Source organism: Saccostrea echinata, unplaced genomic scaffold, assembly GCF_033153115.1.
Source record: "Saccostrea echinata isolate AGI-Se365-2 ecotype Australia unplaced genomic scaffold, CSIRO_AGI_Sech_v1 ptg000022l, whole genome shotgun sequence".
Classification (NCBI taxonomy): Eukaryota; Metazoa; Mollusca; class Bivalvia; order Ostreida; family Ostreidae; genus Saccostrea; species Saccostrea echinata.
Window position 1 is genome coordinate 4606480 of NW_026889771.1, and position 9240 is coordinate 4615719.

A 9240-nucleotide genomic window follows, 5' to 3' on the forward strand; every position below is an offset into this window, starting at 1 on the left:
TATCAGGACTGTAACTATCCACAAATTTCAATCAAGATAGGGAATATCCACTATACTGGCTCCCAACTAGGAAGTGAAAGAAAAGTTTAACTATGATTCATAATGTTTACTGTTTCACTCACACAAAAGTACCTAGTTTCTTACATGGAATCTATCCGTAGGTAAAAGCTGACTCAGAGAAGGGGAACTCCGAATAAAAAAACACCGAAACATTGAAAGAATATCGTCGATTGGCCAACGGAGCTGAATACAGGGACGGAGCCAAAGAAAAGTAAAGGCCATGTTCAAACATACCTAATATGTGACTCTTCTTTGTGAAGCATCCTAAAATGTAATTTTGTGTATTTCGTTAAGTTTTCATGATTGCTTAACCTCTTTAATTTTAATTTTATTTGTTGTATTAAAGACCTTTCTAAATCCATATTAAGGATAAATGTTGATTATAGTCTGATTGGATTTTTTTTTAGAGAAAGAGGTATTCAATAGTTTTGTTCGTTCTTTATAATTAGATATTCTTACCCTTCTGATGAGAACAGAATGCATTTATAAAAATGGTAAATTGTCCGGGTATTACGAATTTTTGTTTTGTTTGTTTGAAATATGATTTACTGCAATAATATGGTTTACTGCAATACAGAGTTACAATAAATTCTCAAGTTACATCTCAACAGAGTTAAGAAATTATGTTGTACTATATATTTTTTGTTATATATCTATAGCACATGAAATGTTATTATATAAATTGTTTAAGCCAAATTTAGCTATGCTATGTTATTTAAAAAATCTTGTGTTTTTTTTTTTTGTTTTAGTTTTTTGTTTTGTTTTGTTTAGTTTTTTGTTAAAGGTACGTTGTAATACTTTGATTATAATGAATTTCCATTAAAAAAAGTGAAGAAAAAAACCCAAACGCTCTCTATCATATTGGAATAAAGTATGTGTGTCTGTGCTTTTATTAAAATAGAATGCGACATCATGGAATCATTGATTCTAAAAACTGTTGTAATTACCTTCTAGTTGAAGTGATACAACATTTAATTTATTTTAATCATAATAAGTATTTTATTATTGCGATTTCAAACTTATTATTAGCAAAATTATTAGCAAAATGAAGGAACCCAAAAAGAAGCAATTGTCAATTGATTGATAACAAATATCACGCCATTAGCTACCCGTGATACTTGCAATAAATAATTTCAGAATATAATCTTCACTGAACTCCTGATAACAGCGTACAAATTAAATATTTTTTCGTGAAATAGACAACCAAGATGTTAGGTGTTGTTATTTTGAGAAAAAAGGAGCAGTGCTCACGTAAAAAATAAAACTATTTTGGAGTCCTACTCTTATGTGTATGATATGAATTGGATCTTAAGAAAATTTTTACCAATCCTTCTTTTTTTGAAACCTTTTTGAAATTACAGTCAGTTACTCCCTAAAAAATGCCTGGGAGAGACAGTTGGCCTTAAGTTGCTACCTATATCTTCTCCATGCTAGAATCTTCCTTTTGGTCCCTTTAATTTTATATGCTTACTGTGCATCATATTACTGTTGTACTAATAATAAATTCGGAAAGTATTGTTAATCTTATTTCATTTTGACTTTAATTCAAATTATAAAATATAATTTAAATTATTTAAGGTCAAATTCAGAAAGAAAAATAATAATACATAACTCGAGATGCTAGGATTTTTTTTTTTTATCGAAACTGTACGATAGCCATTTTTTAAAATCGATCTCATTTTTGTTCGAGCATTAGTAATGTTATGTTTAGTTTGACATTTTTTATATATAGTTGTCAAGTTTTATATCGATCGAATAAGCTAATAAAGTTTATTATTGCTGTGCGTTTTGATCAAACATATGTATTGACAAAGAAATCAAATATTTAAGAACAGTTTTAAAAGTCTGTGTATATTATGCAGAGAATGCTAGTGATATCATTTAAAGGCGAATAAAATAACAGTGTTTAAACCTAGAGTAGGGTTTCCCCTCTAAAATCCCTCCTCCGGAAAGCTGGCTCTAGAGTAGGACCCCCCCCCCCCCGAAAACAGCTTCTAGAGTAGGATTTCCCCCACGAAAAAATGACTCTATAGTAGGATTTCCCCATACGGAAATCCCACACCAGATTCAATTTTTCGGGGGGAAATCCTACTCTGTGTAAGAGTTATAGAGTGCGATTACCCCCAGAGCTCAACCCCCCCCCCAGTAAAATATCATGGCTGTACTGTATGAGAGGGGACACATTGATATAAGTGTCCCTTCTTCAAACTAGCGACTAGTTCCATTTAAACATACGAAGTATGAACATTGAAAATCTCATTTTTCTGAGTAACTGTCGAACCAATTCTCTTGGAGCATTAAATCCTCATTCTTTTCATCTTGTCAAACTGGTTTCTGGAAAAAAAATGGTTTTAATTAATCGGTTGGAGACACATTTTTAACTATATTCATGGAAACAAAAGGGAATTTCATTTTAAATGGATATTTTTCTCCAATTTTATTTCTAACTATATGTACATAATATTGAAATGTAAGTGTCTCTCCAGGATTCTGGTTTATAAATATCAATAATAGCTGCCGTTGCCGTAGAACTAAAATGGGTCATTTATTTCTAAAAATTTGAAATTTTGCAAAACTAAAAGAGAGTATTTGCTCTCTGCTTTCAAATCCAGTCTAGCAATACACCGTTGGGGTCGAGGGGGTATACTTATGCTTCGGCTTGCAAAAGGAGGGTTTCTTGTATTGTTTTTGGCTCTTTTTTTCGCCTTGAAGAACTATTCGATTCAAATACTCACAAAATGGTATGTGGAACCTTTACAAATATCACAAATTTTAAAATTTTCTCACACACTCTTTGTAAAAAAAAAGCGACTCATAGATAAAACACAGGACCCTTAAGAGCAAAAAATTATTAAAGCATTGAAGGTGGCCTGATGTACATGTTAAAATTCATGAAAAGTGTATCCTTGCGCCGACAGAGGATGTTGAGACATCGAATCTTTTTTTCGAAGAACTTATTTTACAATTTTCTATAAGTTGAAATTTTTGGTTGATACTGAATGATTTGAATTATAGATTATAAGATTTCATACTAGATTTGACAATTTTTTCGTCGAAAACACTCACATTTCCATTAAATAATCAGTTGACTTTCATATAAACGCCTACCGTGACACGGGGCCTCGGTTTTTAAGGTCTCATCCGAAGGACCCGGAACTTTCACTTCAATGTGCCGATCGCGAGCGCTTGGCAAAAGAACAGTTGCAACCTATTTCTTTTATCGACTTAGGTCAGTCGCGGCCGTGATTCGAACACACGGTCTTCCGTTCACGGAGAATGTAGTTTTGAACCAAAACAAATGAATTAAGGAAATCTTTAATTTTTACTCCTTAATATTTTGAAGGAGAGCTGCCTATTACAGTATACGAGTAATGTTCTTTCCAAAAAGTCTAGTATTCCAAGGGACTTAGTCCTCGTCATGAAGTGCAACATATCTTTATATCTTTGAAAGTCTTTGTCTTTAGTCATATGTACCTAGCATGCAAATTTATTTTTTGCGCGATTATTGTGAGCAATGTGTCCTCATCTACAAACGTTGAAAATCATCACTCCTAGTTACAGGGTGCTGTAATCGATAAATTTGGAATTTTTACCGTAAGTACTAGATATTAGGCTAAGATGTGAAACACAGATGTTTAACCCCCCCCCCCTCAAATAGGGGGTGATATAAATCTACATCTGCTATGACAGTAACTGAGGGATGTCGAACAGAGAATAATTTGAACTATTTCTTCTTGCTTTTACGGTCAGTAGAACCTACTAAGTTGAGTTGTTCTGTCACCAATAGTAAAAATTCAATTTCCCGCGCTTGCGCAGGATTTCCTCTAGTAGAAATTTCAATGATAAAATTGAACGATGAGCCATCTTCCAAGATTGTAAAGTTCTAGATCATTGCATGGCTATTTGTATAAATCATCCTAAATGTGTAATTCCTCGTCTTTCATTTTGTGGATGTATCAGGAAAACGTTTATCTGTTTGATCAGAATGAGAGAGAAGTCATCTTTCAAAAAGGCTCAAATTCATTACACCTGGGTGCAGGGTTCAGATCCCTTTTCCAATATAAATTCTTTTTGTAAAACTGAGATTGAGATCAAAGTGAGCTCGTCTAAGTTATATGGACCCGAGGCTTAAGTTCAAGCTTTGTTGACTCAAGTTTAAGCTCCGTTTGCTTATGTCTAAGAATGTAGGTTTTAATGCTATAAATTTGAAATGTAAATTCAATGAATCTCCCGTTGTTTATGTTGAGGAGCACAGTTTACATCTGAACTACGAAACTACCATTAATGTTTATGCATGTTGAATCAAAGACCAACTCAATGAATGGATTCCTCAACATAGAAAAGAATAGAAATAACACAAATAAAATGCACAAAATATTGATACTTTCTGTGGCAACAATCAGTTTTTATTACAATATAAATCATATATGGTACCAATTTTGATGCACCAGGTGCGCATTTCGACAAATTATGTCTCTTCAGTGATGCTCAAGCCGAAAGATTGGGAATCCAAAATATTTAAATAAAAAGAATTGAAAGAGCTAAAAAGAGGTGCCAAAGACTGGAGCCAAATACGTCAAAGGATCAGAGCTATGCATGAGAGAGATAATCCTTAATTTTGAAATAAAGGATGACTGCACTTAAGGACATGCGAAATTTGCGACAAAATAAACTTTCAAAACAAGCATTTTTCTTTTCATTGCAAGAATGGTCAACATCCAGTCTACAACTTTATGTAATTACGTTTAATAAAAGTGTGTATTTACGAATTTCGAATCTGTTTTCAAAGGCAGGGGTCATCACAATTTCTTGAATCTCCGTTCGATAATGAGGACGCCCACTTTTTTACTGACTTTATACATAGTCAGCGCATGTTTGTCTATTGTTCTACGTTTAACAGTAGTTGTATATTTGCATAAATAATAATGTGTCAAAAGGAGATTAATAGACAAACATGCGCTCATGGTTAAAAAGAGAAAAAACTGCTTCATCTTACATTCGCTCTCTGTGTTGTAACCAAGGATTGTGACATGTTGAATATTATAATTCACCACGTGATTTCTTAACTCAAGTAACTTTGTGAATACTAAATTCCGTCACGTGACTTGTAAGGTAGCATGTTTTGTGCTAACTAGGACATTGTGTTCGAACACGTTAAGTCATCTGGCATTGATATAAAATCTGCTTTAATTAGATTGACGTGCTCATATTGTTAATTTCGTTTTGAAACCTTTGTCAGAAGTGTATTTGTGCCATACAGAATGGAGAGGGAGATTGGAAAGATTGATCACATTCTTTTTTCCCAAACATGTCATTGTTATTTATCAAGTCTAATTTTATACCCATTCTTACAATGTTAGCTCCACCTCTCATGCATATCTAATGTTCAATCAAGGGCAGGTAAGTGTAAATTCACTATATTTGAAAAGCAGTAAGGACAAAAAAACATTGAATCATTTTATTGTATCACAGTTTAAAATCATTTTAAGATTTAAATTTGGTTCCAAATTGACAGGATTTTTTCATAAACATACAAAAGTGAAATAAGGTTTAGATATAAAAGCAGCAGAAGCAACCGAAAAAGACCCAAAAACAGGCGTTAAGTGCAGTCATCCTTTCTAAATATTACCACAGGGATTAAATATGTATCCGTATTTTCAAGCTAGTACCGAAGTACTAGGTTACTGGGCTGTAGAGACCCTAGGGGATATAGTTATAAGGCAATAAAAAATTGAAAAGTAGGTCAAACTTTAAGGTCAAGGTCACAGGGTCAAAAATCATAGTATATTTAGAAAGGTTTTGTCACAGGTAATATACATATATATGAAAGCCCTATCTGTTTTCTTTCAAAAGTTATGACCAATTTAAAGTAATGTTCAAATTCTTGAAAAGTAGGTCAAACTTCAAGGTCAAGGTCATAGGGTCAAAAATCATAGTATGTTTAGAAATGTCTTGTCACAGGTAATGTACGTGTGGAATATGCCCTATCTCTTCTCATTCAAACGTTATGACCAGGGTTAATGTATTTGACAATTGTGACAGACGAACAGACGGACAGACGAATGAAATTTAATGCCCCCACGCTTTCGCGAGTTTCTCAGGCTATGGTCACTTTGTCCTATCCTGGACTAGAACTCTTGATCACTCCTGACCGCTCTTGACTTCTGTGACCGTGATTTTTTTTAAATGTGTAATGTTAAATGAAGTTTGTTTCCTGTATGCTCAGGACTACGAAAAGTTTTTTTTAAAAGGTTTATTGCATTTTCAATTATTTTAATCCACCTTGGGGACTAAGTCCTGGTAACATAAACGAAAGAAAAAAATAGGTTATAAGCACTTATTGCTCGTGCAAACAGTTTACACTCTGGATGTCGAGAAATAAGGAACATGTTTAGAATTTGATTTTTTTTAAAGGAATGACCATATTAGTCACATTTGAGTTGACAATTTGAACCGAAGTTGCTACTGTTTTGTATATAAGTTTAGCTAGAACACCATCCAATAAATTGTGTCCAGTAATGGTCTGAACAGAAGGGTCATGAATTGAGTTAAGGTTGGTTTAAATCTATGTGCTTACTATACTACTATTAATGCAAACAGATTGCTTGCTAGATGAATATGAATGAAGAAAAAAAAGAACATTTCGAATGTGTAATGTATTTTCAATTCATTACAACTGAACCTCACCCCGGGACCTGAAATTTGGACCCAAAGGACATAAATTTAAAAATTTTGGTAGAGGGCTAATTGTTCTTTATAATCCTGCAAACAGTTTGCCTGCTAGATGTCAAGTTTAAAAAAATCAAAGGTTTAATATACAATGTACGTATGAACTCTGATCAATTAAATCCTACCCTTAGGAACGAATATTTAACCCAAGATAAATACAATAAAAATTAGACATAATGGTTCCAGAGGATTTTAAAATGTGCTATTTCTTTCATTTCTTTACATTGGGAATACAACCCACATGGAGTGTTAAATTGTCTTTAATTTTAACAAGATTGAGAGTCATTTCTGTAAAGAAGATAAATAAATTTATTACAATTTTAATTCCAAGCTTTGCCAAAACCTGAAGGTGGTGGGTGGTATCTCCCTCTCCTGTCGGGTTTGCTGACGTCACAGTCACTGGTCCACAATGGTCAACAAGATGACAGGTAATAGTACTATCTTGAATTCGGAGAGCAATGCTATCTGAAAGGCAAACGTACTTTTCCGATTCTCCAAGACCAAAAGATTTTGCCCATTCAAGAAAGTACCCTTTTCAGTGATATAATGTTAATTCATATACTAGTGTATACAACAACTGATCTTAATTTTGTCTTTTCTAGAACTTTTTTCCAGATTTATCTTCAAAACAAAGAAGAAATTTATGAATCTTAATTTTGTTTTTTCTAGAACTTTTTTTTCTAGATTTATCTTCAAATCAAAGAAGAAATTAATTAACCTCTCTTCACAACAACAGTATCACCGAAGTATGGCTGAAATACTGCTGACTCGGCGTTAAGGAAAAATCAATCAATCAATCAATCAAAACAACAGACACATTTGATAGCCATATTTTATGTTACAACTCCCAAAGAAGTGAGCTTAATTCATGGCGAGCAGCTTCTCTCTGTTTGAAGTTGGACATCCATACTGACATCGCTCTATCTTCCGCCTGTTTTTTGGTCATGCATGTATAAAAGATTCTGATTTTGCAGTCAGTTTGCCATCAATGTCTTTCTCTAGTAAAAATCTGATATATATCTAATCATCATAGGAATGAAAATGAATATTGTTAATTGATAAAACGTCGTCGATGTATCTAAATGTCGTATTGAAGGCCACAGCAAGAGACTAATGTTTCACATTTAGAAGTTTCTGAATAAATTCTGCTTCCTATAAATACAAAAATATGTCTGCTAATAACGGGTCGTAATTAGTACCCACAGGAAATCCAGCAGATTGTTTGAGTGAATGAAATGACTCCTTCAGAGCAGTTCAATGCAATAGGGGATATTTACTTTAATATCCAATTATAAATTGGAAGGCACTGGAGGACAAATTACAAGTAAAATTCTTGAAATTGAATTTTCTAGGTTATATATTTTATAGTTATTGTATATTGAAAGGAGTTCCATAATAGCTGTTTAATAAAGTAGAACCTATGTCGGAAAAGTCTCTGTCACAGGATTTTCAAACTTTCCAAAATAAGTAATTAGCACTCGCTTATTAATCAATTAAAAGTGAATGGCATTTTTTAAAAATGTTATTAAATGTAGTGCAACCGGTGCAATTTAAAATGATAATTATACACTGCGACTATGATTTTCAGCCATTTTTAGGGGACATAGTTATAAGAAGAATATAGAAAATCACAAAAATACTTCTTCAAACATCTTCAATTAAAGATTTTATTAATTAAACAATAGTTAGAAATATTATTCAAAATCAATTTCTTTTTTCTTCAATTAACATAAAAGATTAAATCCACAGGCATAATATAAGCAAATGCGCTCAATATTTTTCAAAGGACTTTTAAGTCGATCTACAACCCGAAATTATTTACCAAACGTCTTTGTGGCAGTGTATAATGAAGAACACACCCAAGTTATTAAGATATATACCTGTCTCCGCAAACTAATGAGAGAGATGGGTGTTGTTTTTTTTTATCAATACTACTCATGTTGACCTTTTGCACTTACACATTTAATGATTAAATGAATGTTTATGTGTTACTTTGAAATTAACATTGTGAAAATTTATCAAAAAATGTAAATTTCTATTTTAAAAAAAATATTTTAGCGAAATATTATCATTATACACAAACCATTCAAAATTCATTTGAATAATTAAGAAATAATTATGAAAATGAATGCATATCATTTCTTAATAGATATTACGAACATTAAACACAATCTTTATTAGATCAATAGATCTATTAATCAGACGACATATCATTTGTACTATATAAAAGTTAAATGAAGATTTCTTAGCAATTTTGCATTCCTTCAAAAAAGTTGTCATTCAAATTATCACAGTTGTGTATATTCATTAGCTGAGACAGTCTTGCATTTGTTCACTTAACTATGATGTCATACGACGTAGGTTGTCTTTAAAATTATTCAAATCAGTAAAGTGTCAAATCTGGAAAATATTTTTCATAAAATATGGAGATAACGAACAGTATTCAAGCTC